Genomic DNA, 15,731 nt, shown 5'->3' with positions numbered 1-15,731 from the left:
GTAATGTTGGCCTTAACTTCACGGGGTTTGGAGTATAAGTGCAGGGAGAGCCTTGTCATGTTATCACGAGACTATTCATTTAAGAACTTTGCCAATGTTCTCTGGATCTGGGTTTGAATCCTGCCAAAGCAGATTGTAGAATTTGAATTCAATAAAAAAATTCTAGAATTAAGAATCTACTGATGACTATGAAACCATTTCTGATTGTTGGAAGCACCAATCTGGCTCACTGATGTCTTACAGGAAAGGAAGTCTCCTCATAATCATTAGGAAATCATCCTCACTTGGTACAGCCTACATGTGACTCCAGATCCACAACAATTTGGTTGGCTCCTAGATGCCCTGTGAAATGGCCTTTGCAAGCCATTCATTTGTATCAATCGCTAGAAATCTCCACAAAGAGGTGAAACTCTATGGATCACCTTGTATTGACCTAGGCATCTGAAAAGACAATGGTAGAAACAGCCCTGTCTACCCTACAATGACCTTCTTATTAACATCTGGGGACTAGTGCCAAAATTGGAAGAGCTGTATTGCAGACCAGCCAATCAATAGCCTGACACAGTTGTACTGACCTTCAGGCCATGAAACAATTTATCCTTATTTTCTCTTATCTATAAGCATCATGAATTTGAACAACCCCATTAAATCTCCTGTTAGCCCCAACTTATGGAATCAGAGGGTCTTAGAAATCTATAGCGTAGAGAAAATATCATTTAGCCCATTGCATCTGCAATGGTCAAAAGCCAACCACTTACCTATTAGAGGTAGTAGGAACTGCAAATGATGGGGAATCTGTGATAACAAGCTGTAGAGCTGGATGAACACAGCAGGCCAAGCAGCATCAGAGGTGTGGGAAAGCTAATGTTTAGGGCCTGGACCCTTCTTCAGAAAATGAAGACCGGTCGAGGCCTGAAACATCAGCTTTTCTGCTCCTCTGATGCTGCTTGGTCTGCTGTGTTCATCCACTCTACATCTTGTTATCTCACTTAACTATTATTACCCTGATGCATTGGTACAGTACAATCTGTCTGTAAAACACTTAAGACAACACTTTTCACTGTACCTTCTAATTTTCTGGAGGAAATAGGTCTAATTTGCATAATTTCCTCTTATAACTTAACCCCTGAAGTCCAGGTATCATTGTTGTAAACCTACAGTGTACTCCCTCCAAAACCCATGTATCCTTCCTCAGGTATGGTACTCAGACCTGCTCACAATATTCCAATTGGGGTCTAACCAGGGTTTTGTATAACTGCACCATAACTTCTGTATCCCAGTATTTCAGTCCTGTAGACCTGAAGGCCAGTATTCCATTAGCTTTCTTGATTGTTTTCTGCACTTGCTTATGGCATTTGAAAGATCTATGCACCTGAACCTCCACTGTATTTAATTTTATACCATCTAGAAAGTATCCTTGATGTATCCTTTTTCAATCCAAAATGGAGAGCCTCAGTCTTACTTTCATTGAGCTCCATCTGCCATAGTTTTGCATATTTACCTAGTCTATCGATATCGCTTTGTAATTTTATGTATCATTACACTGCATGCTGCCTATCTTTGTCATTAGCAAATCTGGATATATGACTTTCTATGCTGTTATCTAAACCATTAATTAATCATGTGAAATAATTGAAGCCCTAACACAGATCCTTGAGGGACACGACTGATCACATCCAGCCATTTTGAGTACCTACCCATTGTTCCTATGTTTTCCTTGCCTGCCACTCGGCCAATTTCCCAACCATGTCATTCTGTGGGATTTGCCTTAGTTAACAGTCTTTTATATTGGACTTGATCAAATGCCTTCTGGACTAAGAAAAAGCAGAGTGACATGTAAATTCTCCAAGTTTCCAGGTGGTACATAGCTGAGCAAGAGAGTGAGCTGTAAGGAGGATTAGAAATGCTTCAGTTTGATTTAGAAAAGTCAAAGATAAAGGTAAATTTGAAGTATGCCACTTTGGTAGCAAAAACAGGAAGGCAGATTATTATTTGGATAGTGATTGATTGGGAAGGTAGAATGTGCAACGAGACCTGGGTGTCCTTGTACACTAGTTGCTGGAAGTGTGGGTGCAGTGGGCAGTGAAGAAGGAATATGGTATTTTGGCATTCATATGAGAAGATTTGTGTACTGGAGCAGTGCTGCATTGCTGCAATTGTACAGACTCTTGGTGAGTGCACACAGCATTGTGTGCAGTTTCTGTCTCGTTATCGGAGGAAGGATATTCTGGCTATAGAGGGATTTAATGAAAACTTACCTGACTAGTTCCTGGAATGGTAGAATGACATATGATGTGAGACTAGGCCAGTCAGGACTATATTCATTGTGGTTTAGAAGGACAAGGTGGGGATTTCATAGAGACCCAAAAAATTCCAAAAGGACTAAACAGGGCAAACACTGGAGGAATGTTCCCGATGATGGGGGGTCCAGACCGGGGACAATCTGAGGATCAGCGATAGGCTATTTAGGACTGAGATGCGGAGAAATTTCTCCACCGAGAGAATAATGAATGAGTCTTTGGAAATCTCTGCTGCAGAAAGCATTTGAGACCAAAACATTGACTGTTTTCAGAAAGGAGCTATGTATAATCTTTAATGCTCAAGGGATCAAAAGATATGGGGAAAATACAGGAACATTGTATGGTTTCGAAAGATCATATTGGATGGGGGTCACCGGACACGAAATGTTAACTCTGTTTTCTCCTCCACAGATTCTGCCAGACTTGCTGAGCTTTTCCAGCAACTTTGGTTTGTTCCTGATTTACAGCATCCGCAGCTCTTTTGGTTTTTATATTGGATGGTGAAATGGACTCGAAGGGCTGAATGGCCTACTCCTGCACCTATTTTCAGTGTTTCCATGTTTTTATAAATCACTTGCTGCAGTGGCTGACCATCATGAACACACTGTCTTTGGAACTAAGATTGCACAATTTAAAGCCAAGGCTTCAATCCAAACCTCCAGCACTGACTTCATATTCAATGTTTGCAACTGGCTGTGCAAATAAAGATGTGGTTTAACACCACACATAAGACAACACACCTTCAGCTCAGAGATAGCAAGGTGTGGAGCTGGATGAACACAGCAGGCCAAGCAGCATCTCAGGAGCACAAAAACTGATGTTTTGGGCCTAGACCCAGCTCATCTTCTTCTTACATTTCTTTTGTTGAATGCTCATCTATCAAAACAACAGGGGAATCCATCATGGTGTTAGTACAGTGAACAATAGAATTGCATGTTTCATAAACTGAGTGCTAATGTCAGTAATAAAGTGTGGAGCTGGACGAGCACAGCAGGCCAAGCAGCATCTTAGGAGCATAAAAGCTGACGTTTCGGGCTTAGACCCTTCATCAGAAAAGTGGGAGGGGGAGAGGATTCTGAAATAAGTAGGAAGAGAGGAGGAGGCGGATCAAAGATGGATAGAGAAGATAGGTGGAGAAGGATAGAGGAGAAGATAGGTGGATTGTGCTCCAAAGATACTGCTTGGCCTGCTGTGTTCATCCAGCTTCACACTTTGTTATCTCAGATTCTCCAGCATCTGCAGTTCCCATTATCTCTGCTAACGTCAGTAATTTGGTGCAAATTGGATTTCTAGTAAGCATTTTTCAAGCTGAAATTTAGTGTAACATTTAGCTTTTGAGGTAGGACTTCAAAAGTGCAAGCAAGTTAAGATGTCAGTGGAAGCTTTAACAGTCAATCACCTTAAACATGATGCCTGAATACGTGTTAATTTCTGTAGCAGTGAGATGAATTAGCAGTTGTAACTTGGATTGGAGTCATTAGCACAGAAAGTGGAGAAAGTGGTGATCACAAACCTGACTTGTATTTCAGGTGTTAAAGGCACTATCTGAATTTAGAAGCATTAGAAGCATTTCATTGAAACAAGATAATATGCTGAAGGGTGTGACAAGATAGGGAACAGAGAAGAAAAATTCTAGTGCTGCTGGAATATGTGATCTTTTTATTATTTAAACATGTCATAAGTGCTGCATCATTAGTACCATATCTTGCAGTTGTTATCTAGAATACTAGTATATAATTGAAATACATTGAGGCATCTTGTGGTATTGTGGTGAAGTCTTTGCTTCTAGATCAGGAAGATCAAGTTCAAATTCCAACTGTGTGTTGTAACATGTTTGAACAGATTGATTGATTAAATATCTCAATAAAAGCAAAGTAGAGTGACGCTAGAGTCATTCCTGTCACTACAGAGCAAGTCTTGGAACACATTCAGACTTGGGTTGGGAAGTGGCAAGTTACATTGTGCCAGGTTATGTGCACATTATGCAAACAATTGCTAGGTGACAGGTATCTCCAACACCTCTTATTGACACTCAATGGCATTGCAATCCCTGAATCCCCTGGTATCAAAACCTTTACAGATGATTAAGAGTATCCTGATGGGCCAGCAATTGGCTGGGTTGGATTTGTCCTGCTTTTTATGTATAGGACACACCTAGGCAATTTTCCACATTGCTGGATACATACCAGTGTTGTTAATGTACTGGAAGAGCTTGGCGGGGGAGGTGGCAAGTTCTGGAGCACAAGTCTTCAGTGCTATTGCTGGAATATTATTGGAGGCTAAGGAGCTCAGGGAAATAAAATGTTTATGTCCTGAAAATAGTCCACATTACAGAAGAGGTGCTGGATAAATAAAAACTGAAAGAACTGCAGACGCTGTAAATCAGGAACAAAAACAGAAAAGCTCAGCAGGTCAGGTGGCTTCAGTGGAGAGAAATCAGAGTTAACATTTCAGGGCAAGAGATCTTTCTTGCAACAAAGAACAAAGAAAATTACAGCACAGAAACAGGCCCTTCGGCCCTCCAAGCCTGCGCTGATCCAGATTATCTATCTAAAGCTGTTGCCTATTTTCCAAGGATCTGTATCCCTTTCCTCCCTGCCCATTCATGTATCTGTCTGGATACATCTTAAATGATACTATCGTCCCCGCCTCTACCACCTCCACTGGCAACGCGTCCCAGGCACCCACTAGCCTCTGTGTAAAGAACTGTCCACACATATCTCCCTTAAATTTTTCCTCTCTCAGCTTGAAATCGGAAATTGAGAAAGGTCGATAAATCTCTGAGGCCTGATCAAGTGTATGCCAGGACATTGTGGGAAGTTAGCGAAGAAATTGTGGAGCCCATAGCAGAGATATTTGTATTATCTACAGCCACAGGCCAGGTGCCAGAAGTTTGGAAAGTGGCTAAAGTTGTGCCTTTATTTAAGAAAGACTGTAAGGAGAAGCCTGGGAATTATAGACCAGTAGGCCTGTCTTCAGTGGTGAGTATATTATGGAAGGGGATTCTGAGAGATGCGATTTACATGCATTTCGAGAGGAAAGGACTGATTAGGTAATGTGCATGGGAAATCATGTCTCACAAACTTGATTGAGTTTTTTGAGGATGCAACCAAAAAGACCGAAGCCAGAGCAGTAGACTTTGTCAGCAGGGATTTTAGTAAATTGGATGTGAGTTTGCTCGCTGAGCTGGAAGGTTAGTTTTCAGATGTTTCGTCACCATTCTAGGTAACATCATCAGTGAGCCTCTGATGAAGCACTGGTAAATAGAAAGCGGGACATAACACCAGCGCTTCACCGGAAGCTCACTGATGATGTTACCTAGAATGGTGACGAAACGTCTGAAAACTAACCTTCCAGCTCAGCGAGCAAGCTCACATCCAGAACCTCAACCTGAGCTACAAATCCTCTCAAAACTCACCATTTTAGTAAATTCTTTGACAAGGTTCCAAATGGTAGACTGATTACTAATGTTAGATCATGTGGGATACAGGGAGATCTTGCCAATTGGATACAAAATTGGCTTGACAGAAGGAGACAGAGGATGGTGATGAAGGGCTGTCTTTTGAAAAGGAGGCCAATGACCAGCAGAGGCATTTGTGCTGGCTCCGCTTTTGGTTGTCATTTTATATAAACATATAGGATGCACCGTTATTAGGTTTGTGGAAGAATCAAAACTGGCAGTATAGTGGACAGTGAAGAAAGTTATCTAAGATTACAAAGGCGTCTTGATCAATTGGGCCAATAGGCTCACGAATGCCAGATGGAGTTTACTTTGGATAAATGCGAGCTATTGCATTTTGATAAAACAAACTGGGGCAGCACTTGCACAGTTAATAGTCGGGCCCTGGGTAGTTTTGTTGAACAGAGAGTCCTATGGGTTCAGGCACATAGTTCTTTGAAAATTGTGTCACATGCAGACAGGGTGGTTAAAAAGGCACTTAGCATGCTTGCATTCATTGCTCAGACCACTGAGGAGAGGAGTTGGGACATTATGTTGAGGTTGTACAGGACTTTGGTGAGGCCACTTTTGGAGTACTGTGTACAGCTCTAATAGCCCTGCTGTAGGAATAATAGCATTAAGTTGGAGAGCGTTCAGAAAATAAAAATACCCTGACGATGCCAGGACTGGAGGATTTGAGCTATAAGGATTGGCTGCAACTTTTTTCACTGGAGTGTAGGAAGTTGAGGGTGACCATATAGAGGTTTATAAAACCATGAGGAGCATAGATAAGATGAACAGCAAAATTCTTTTGCCTTGAGTGAGGAAGTTCAAAACTGGGGGGGATATATTTTTAAGGCCAGAGGAGAAAGATTTAAGAGACCTGAGGAGCAAATCTTTCACACTGAGGGTGGTTCATATGTTGAGGAACTGTCAGAGGAAGTGGGAGATGCAGGTACAGATACAACATTTAAAAGACATTTGGACAGGTACATGAATAGGAGAAATTTAGAAACAATATGGACCAAACACAGGTAAGTGGGACTAGTTTAGTTTGGGAAACTTGGTCAGCATGGATGAGCTGGACCAAAGGGTCTGGTTCCATGTTCTATGAATGTTGCCAGGGCCTATAGCTTTTGCAGTATCCAGTGTCTCCAACCGATTATTAATTTCAAGTGGAATGAATCAAATTGGCTGAAAATTGGTATCTGTAATGCTGCGGACCATTGGAGGAGGCTGAGATGGATCATCCATGTGGCACTTCTGGCTGAAGACTACTATGACTGCTTCGACCTTATCTTTTGCACTGATGTGTTAGGCTGTTCCCTCATTGAAGATGGGGATATTTGTGGAGCCTCCTTCTCCAGTGAGTTGTTTCATTGTCCATCACCATTCCTCAATGGATGTGGCAGGATTGCAGAGCTTAGATCTGATTCGTTGGTTATGAGATCGCTTAGTTGTCTATCACTTGTTTATGCTGTTTGGCTTTTTTGGTGTCTTCATCAGATTAATACCTCCTTCAGGTATGCCTGGGGCTGCTCCTGGCATGCCCTCCTGCACTCTTCATTGAACCAGAGTTGATCCCTTGGCTGATGGTAATGGTTGAGTGGAGGATATGCTGGGCCATGAGGTTACAAATCATGTTGGAGTACAATTTTGCTGCTGTGGATGGCCCACAGTGCCTCATGAGTGCCCAGTTTTGAGCTGCGAGATCTGTTTGAAATCTGCCCCATTTAGCATAGTGATAGTGCCACACAACATGAAGGAGGTTATTTTCAATGCTAAGGCAGGACTTTGTCTCCAGTTGCGCTGTGCAGTTGTCTTGCATGCTGGTACTATCATGGACAGATGCACCTGCAGCTGGCAGATTGGTAAGGATGAGGTCAGGTACATTTTTCGCTCTTCTGTGTTCCCTCACCAGCTGCCACAGTCTACCAGCTCCTTTAGAACACGTCCAACTCGATCAGTAAGGTTGTTGCCAACTCACTCTTGGTGGTCAACATTGAAATCCCTCACCTAGAATACATGTTATATGTACAAGATACACTACAGCATCTCACGGAGGGTCCTTTGACAGAACCTCCCAAACCTGTGACCTTTTCCTCCCGGGAGAACAAGGACATATGTGAACAACACCAACTGCAAGTTCACCTTACCTTAAAAACCAAACAACACCTTGACTTGAAACTATATCACCGTTCCTTCACTGTCATGGGATCAAAATCCAAGCAACACTGTGGATGGCCATGCATCAATTACATGATTCAAGAAAGCAACACATCACCAGCTTCTCAGTAGGATTTAGAGATGGAAATCAAATTCTGGACTCACTAGTAATGCCCATATCTCATGAAAGAGTGCGAAGGAAGTGCTGTACAGAAGTAAATGCGCAGATTTCCTGCTAAATCAAAAAAGAGTAAAGCTTTTAGAGCCATTATTATTGTGATATAGCATTGTGACACCAGGCTATTGTGGTACTGAGGTTTTTTAAAAAAGTAAGGCACAGTGAGCTATTTGAAATGATTGTTTAATTTTCTACAGACAACTTTCAATAGGATCTCTTTGATGGAAGCGGCAGGTTGTCGCAGTCAGGCAGTTTTAATAGTTACTTTAAAGTTTTGAAATTGGCAAGCAAAAGTGAGTATGAATTTGTCACAATAGTGACTGTACTGGGTGAATGACTAATTTACTGATTGGTTAGCGGAGCACACCATTCAGAACCCTGCTGCTAGAAGGAAAGTTATCTCAGGAGATAATAACAATTATGAGAACAAATTTGCAACTAGATGGAAAAATTCATCATCAAGCACTGAATACGCAAGCTAATTAGACGGCTTCAAAAGGTTCAATTGCAACAGCTCTGCACATGAAACACCGAGCTGGTTACCATAGTGAAACTGAAGATTGAGTTCAGAAGCTGCATAAAAGTAGTCTGTCACATTGGATAATGGCTTTCCGAATACTTACAGAGTACAGAGATGTGATTCTGATCCTGCTGTACTGAATGTTTTCTCCTCCTGCCATATTGTAGTCACAGTAAATGCCATACCAGCTTGGCTCACTATGGAAATGTATCTTCTCCTATGGGAATGAATTAGGGAAATCACAAGTGTCACATCACAAAAGTCCCGAGTTTTTATCCTAGTACATCCTGATAAGTTGGATTCAGCTGGAATGACAGTGAGGGTTATAATTGTCTTTCCCTGCTTGATGAACAATGTTGTTTTTATTGCTTCTGCTCATTTTTGGTTCTGAGATGGCATTTCTAAATTCTTGAATTTTGATTCAAAAATTAACTGAAATTAATGGAGTGTGCTATTTCTGTTCCCTTTGCCAGCACTTTCCCACAATCATCTTGATTAAAACTGCCAAGTAGATTGTAACAGAGAAGTGTAGTAAACAGGAATTCCTTCGGAGAATTAAATTTGCAAAAAGGATGCAAGAATGTTTGAGTAGATTGCTGAGAGAAGTAGGGAGGATATTGTAGATGTAGTAATCCAATTGTCCATATGTCTAAGAGTGAAGCATAGAACTGCACAATTCTAAATACTGAATCACTGTTTTATGCTTTCATGGCACATTGCTGGGCTTCTATTCGGTGTTTGTTCCAAAATGCCTTTGAAAAAGAGGTCTTTTTGAACAGCCTCAGTCCACATGACATGTCCATGGCATGGCACATTGGTAAGGTCACTAAGCAATTCAGAAACTCTGGCTAATGCGCTGGGACGTGGTTTCAAATCCCTCTGTGATAGTTGATATAATTCAAATTCTATTGAAATGTCTAGAATCAGCCACAGAAGACCCATCTGATTCATGAGTTTCCTTCAGTCCAGAAAATCTGTTGTCCTTACATATTCAGTCTTCTGAAGAGGGGTAGCTGGACTTGAAACAATAATTCTGCAGATGTGCCAGACCTATAGAGTTTTGCTAGCAGTTTCTGGTTTTCTTTCAATATAAATGTTTGGCTTCAAAGTGAGTTTGCAGATGATGGTATTCCCATGCAGCTGCTGCCCTCATCATAGAGTCATAGAGATCTACAGCACAGACAATGGTTGTTCAACCTATTGCATGCAGGTCTGCCAAAAACAACCATCTATTCTGATTCCATTTAGCAGCACTCTGCTGATAGCCTTGGCATTGCAAGTGCACATCTAACTACTTCTGAACCGTGTCTTTCGAGTTCATGGCCCTGGAACTGCTGTTGAAGGAACCTTAGTGAGATGCTGCGCTACACCTTATAGATGGTACACGCTGCTGTCATTGTATATTGTTTGAAGGGAATAAACATTTAAGGAGGTGGTGAATGGGATTCGAATCAGTCTAACATAAACCATTACATATACTAACGGCTGACCAAGACAGATTTTTTAAATAGTAAAGGATTCAAAGATTATGCAGAAAAGCCAGGAAAGTGCAGCTGAGGACTATCAGATCAACCACGGTCTCATGAATGATGATGGTAATTTAATGGGATGAATGGCCTATTTAAGCTCAAGCATCACATAGTTTTGTGAGTGGTTGAGACTTTTTGTAACTAAACAAGATTAATTGACTATTGAAAAGATAAAGAATAATAACTGAATAAAACACAGACCTGTGGCTGCTTTAAATCTGAAACAAAACCAGAAATTGATGGAGGAACTCAGCAGGTCTGGTAAAACGTGTGCTCTTTCTCTACAGATGCTGCAAGACCTGCTGTGTTCCTCCAACAACTTATAAGGACAGGCTGGAAATGCGAGGACATTCTTTTCCCCTTGAGCATAGGAGGCTGACCTTAAAAGAGGCTTATAAAATCATGAGGGGCATAGATAAAGTGAATTTGCCAGAGTCTTTTCCCTGGGGTAAGGGAGCTAAACCAGAGGGCATAGGTTTAACGTGAGAGGGGAGAGATTTAAAAAACCTGAGGGGCCTCTTTTTCACACAGAGAGTGGTGCATGTATGGAATGAGCTGCCCCAAGAAGTGGTGGAGGCAAGTACAATCATAACATTTAAAAGACATTTGGACAGTTACATAGATAGGCAAGGGTTAGAGGGACAGGGGCCAAATGCAAGTAAATGAGACTAGTTCAGTTTGGGAAATCTGGTAGGCATGGACAAGTTGGGTCGAAAGACCTCTTTCCATGCTGTGACTCTAAATGAATGTTCTCACTTAAAGCTGACCTTTCATTCCTGAAAATTACTAAACAAAATAATTCATAGTAACTGCATCCAGTTCTGGGCGCCCTATTATAGGAAAGATGTGGATGCTTTGGAGAGGGTTCAGAGGAGGTTTACCAGGATGCTGCCTGGACTGGAGGGCTTATCTTATGAAGAGAGGTTGACTGAGCTCGGTCTCTTTTCATTGGAGAAAAGGAGGAGGAGAGGGGACCTAATTGAGGTATACAAGATAATGAGAGGCATAGATAGAGTTGATAGCCAGAGACTATTTCCCAGGGCAGAAATGGCTAGCACGAGGGGTCATAGTTTTAAGCTGGTTGGTGGAAAGTATAGAGGGGATGTCAGAGGCAGGTTCTTTACGCAGAGAGTTGTGAGAGCATGGAATGCGTTGCCAGCAGCAGTTGTGGAAGCAAGGTCATTGGGGTCATTTAAGAGACTGCTGGACATGTATATGGTCACAGAAATTTGAGGGTGCATACATGAGGATCAATGGTTGGCACAACATTGTGGGCTGAAGGGCCTGTTCTGTGCTGTCCTGTTCTATGTTCTATGTTCTAACTCATGTATACCCACAGAATCATTGTAAAAACTGGAGTTAAGTTCTGTAAGTTGAAATTTATATACCCCTACATTGGCAAATAAAATAACTTCTATAATAAGTAAAATTTAAAGATATAAAGCAAAGATATAACTTTCTACTCAGACCACCTGTGCTCCAAGAGAAAAACAGAACCAAATTTAAAAGTGCTTTTCACATGAAATTTGCCACGTTCTGTGGCCAATTTCCTGATTTGCAATATCCCTGCTCTTTTTCAATAGTGGTCCAACTCATAAATCCAATTGGCCAGATGACAACTGAAATATTCCAATCCGTCTGCTCAAAAATTCAGGCTCCAAGGTACCAAAAAAAAGCATCAGCACATTTAATCTTAATTACACTGCTTTTTTATTTCTTGTTCCATTATCAAATCCTTAAAAAAAATCCAGGGTTATGGAAGTCCTGATAGCAGAAGAACGGGGGCTGTTACACTCCATCTTTGTTTGAAAATGATTGCTAAAGCTGCTTCTGCCTATCTGTAGCACTGTTCACTTTGGAACTTTGACGTTTGGATCAAATTTGGAAAATGCTGTAAGTCTGAGATGCAGGGCAAGGAGAGGCCACATGTCGGAGTTCAGGGTTCAGGGATCAGGGAGCACACAGCTCACATGGGAAATGTGTCTTGCATTGCTCTTCAAAGTCACTGGCTTGATCAACTGGACGTTAAAGCAAAACAACTTGCATCAGGGCAATGTTGAATGTGGAGTACCCGAAATCAAAATTCCAAGTCATCCAAACTCCACTGCTGTATTAAGTTCAGAAATTCAAAGATTTACAACCATCTGAGAGAAGAAATTCATCCTTCTTTCTGTCTTAAATGGGAGATCCTTTATGTATTTCAATATTTAGAATCCCTACAGTGCAGAAAGAGGCCATTCAGCCCATTAAGACTGCAACAAGGCTCCAAAGATTCACCCATCTCCATATTTCCCATCGCTAATCCACCTTGCCTGCATGCTACGGAGCAATTGTTAGCATGGCCAATCCACTGAATGTGTTTAGACCACGAGAGGAAACCAGAGCACCAGGAGGAAACACAGGCAGACAAAGGGAGATTGTATAAATTCCGCACAGACAGTCGCCTGAAAATCAAACCCAGGTCCCTGGCACTGCTAGGCAGTTGTGCTAGCCACTGAGCTACTAAGCCACTCAAATATGTAGAAAGATAGTTAATAAAGCTCGACTTAATCATGATCTTTGCAATACTGAAGCACATAAGTTTGAACGAAGGGTAGTAAGTGCATAGTCAAAGGAACTAAGACATATGTAGACAGTGGCAGTGAACAATTATTTTCAGATTGGAACAAACCATCCACTGTTGTGCCCAAGGGCTTAATATTACTCTGTTCTTTGCTTCATATTTGTATATAAATGACCGGGACTTAAGTACACAGAGTAGCATTTTAAAGTTTGTAGAGCTTGAATTGTAATAAAGTGTAAGGAAAGTCATGATATGACTCAGCAGGACATACGTTGGTGAAAGGAGCAGACACACAGAAGATAATATCCATTTTGATAAGAACAACGAGGTAAAGCAATTCAAACTCAATGGTGGAACTTTAAAGTGAGTTCAAGAGTGGAGAGGCCTGGGGGTCTGTCTACACAAGTCTTTGAGGACAAGGTGATGGAGCTAATCAAAACAGTTTATGATTTCCTTGCCTTCGTAGACAGATGAATGGACCACTTGAACAAGGAAGCTACACTAATCGTTATAAAATCCTGGTCAGGCCTCTGCTTCAGTTCTGCAGCCAATTTTGTTTAACGGACTTTAAGAAAGCTATTACCTTCTCAAGGGATGGTACAGAGGAGTTTTATTAGGTGCAACCAATTACATGAAGAAACTAGGATTGTTCTCCTTAGAGCAAAGCAAGGTCGAGGAGAATACTGAGATACAGGCTATTAGACTAGGTGGGATTGAGGTTCACAAGGAAGAGGTATTAGAAATCCTTCAGAGGGTGAAGATAGATAAGTTGCCTGGGCCGGATCGGATTTATCCTCGGATCCTCTGGGAAGCCAGGGAGGAGATTGCCGAGCCTTTGGCATTGATCTTTAACTCGTCATTGTCTACAGGAATAGTGCCAGATGACTGGGGGATAGCAAATGTGGTTCCCCTGTTCAAGAAGGGAAGCAGAGACAACCCTGGTAATTATAGGCCAGTGAGCCTGACCTCAGTTGTTGGTAAAGTGTTGGAAAAGGTTATAAGGGATAGGATTTATAATCATCTAGAAAAGAATAAATTGATCAGGGATTGTCAGCACGGTTTTGTGAAGGGAAGGTCGTGCCTCACAAACCTTATTGAGTTCTTTGAGAAGGTGACCAAACAGGTAGATGAGAGTAAACCGGTTGATGGATTTCATCAAGGCGTTCGATAAGGTTCCCCACAATAGGCTATTGTACAAAATGCGGAGGAATGGAATTGTGGGAGATATAGCAGTTTGGATCGGAAATTGGCTTGCTGAAAGAAGACAGAGGATGGTAGTTGATGGGAAATGTTCATCCTGGAGACCAGTTACTAGTGGTGTACCGCAAGGGTCGGTGTTGGGTCCACTGCTGTTTGTCATTTTTATAAATGACCTGGATGAGGGCGTAGAAGAATGGGTTAGTAAATTTGCAGCCGACAGTAAGGTCGGTGGAGTTGTGGATAGTGACAAAGGATGCTGTAGGTTGCAGAGAGACATAGATAAGCTGCAGAGCTGGGCTGAGAGGTGGCAAATGGAGTTTAATGCAGACAAGTGTGAGGTGATGCACTTTGGTAGGAGTAACCAGAAGGCAAAGTACTGGGCTAATGGTAAGATTCTTAGTAGTGTAGATGAGCAGAGAGATCTCGGTGTCCATGTACACACATCCTTGAAAGTTGCCACCCAGGTTGACAGGGCTGTTAAGAAGGCATACAGTGTTTTAGCTTTTATTAATAGAGGGATTGAGTTCCGGAACCAAGAGGTTATGGTGAAGCTGTACAAAACTCTGGTGCAGCCGCACTTGGAGTATTGCGTACAGTTCTGGTCACCGCATTATAAGAAGGATGTGGAAGCTTTGGAAAGGGTGCAGAGGAGATTTACTAGGATGTTGCCTGGTATGGAGGAAAGGTCTTACGAGGAAAGGCTGAGGGACTTGAGGCTGTTTTCATTGGAGAGAAGAAGGTTGAGAGGTGACTTAATTGAAACATATAAAATAATCAGAGGGTTAGATAGGATGGATAGGGAGAGCCTTTTTCCTAGGATGGTGACGGCAAGCATGAGGGGGCATAGCTTTAAATTGAGGGGTGAAAGATATAGGACAGATGTCAGAGGTAGTTTCTTTACTCAGAGAGTAGTAAGGGAATGGAACGCGTTGCCTGCAACGGTAGTAGATTTGCCAACTTTTGGTACATTTAAGTCGTCATTGGATATGCATATGGATGTACATGGAATAGTGTAGGTTAGATGGGCTTGAGATCGGTATGACAGGTTGGCACAACATTGAGGGCCGAAGGGCCTGGACTATGCTGTAATGTTCTATGTTGTAAGGTAGGCAGAGATTTAATCGTCGTTCAAAATCAGAAAGTCTTTTAAAAGTCTCCCTTATGGATGGTAGAAATGTAGGATGTTAAATGGCCATGCTCAAGAGTCTATATTTACATTTTATGATATTAGATGTCATACAGTAAGCTATAGTGACATACGTATTTATCCAGAGTGTGCTGCTTTAAACAATGGCAGCAGCAGATTCAGTAGGGACTTCCAAGTATTTATTCAATTTTCCACTGAGGTATTAAATTACTTAGGCTGTGGGGAGAGAGAGAGAGAGAGAGAGAGAGAGAGAGAGAGAGAACGGCTTGTAGATATTTCGGTAGCCCTTTCAAAGAGACAGCACAGACATGATTAGCCAAAGAGGCTAACCCTCTTTTTCAGGGCGAAGTCAGTCTAAGCTCTGTGGTGGGGAAGTATTGGAAGCAATTCTGAGGGACAGGATTAATCTACAGGGATAAATCAAGAACAGTCAGTATGGTTTGTTAAGGATCAGTCATGGCTGCTAAACTCAATTGAATTTTTTGAAGGGGTAACCTGGCATGTAGATGAGGCTGCGTGAGAAACTGATAGTAAGGCTAAGAGCCCATGGATTCCAAGGAAATTTGGCAAATTGGATACAAAATTAGCAGAAAGCATAGATTAATGGTCAAATGGAAAGGCTATGTCGAGTTGTGACCTGCCGGGACCAGTGTTGGGCCCTTGCTGTTTGTGGTATTTATAAACGATTT

At 41.8% G+C, this 15,731-nt stretch overlaps 1 protein-coding gene across 1 annotated transcript in view; it reads left to right on the top strand.

The window, feature by feature from the left end:
- dcc (DCC netrin 1 receptor) overlaps nucleotides 1–15,731 on the top strand; it is a 931,407-nt gene that overhangs the window by 149,181 nt on the left and 766,495 nt on the right. The window lies entirely within an intron of this gene.

The sequence above is a fragment of the Stegostoma tigrinum genome, chromosome 1 (genome assembly GCF_030684315.1).
Source record: "Stegostoma tigrinum isolate sSteTig4 chromosome 1, sSteTig4.hap1, whole genome shotgun sequence".
In the NCBI taxonomy this organism is placed as follows: Eukaryota; Metazoa; Chordata; class Chondrichthyes; order Orectolobiformes; family Stegostomatidae; genus Stegostoma; species Stegostoma tigrinum.
This window is presented reverse-complemented; position numbering and strand designations above follow the sequence as displayed.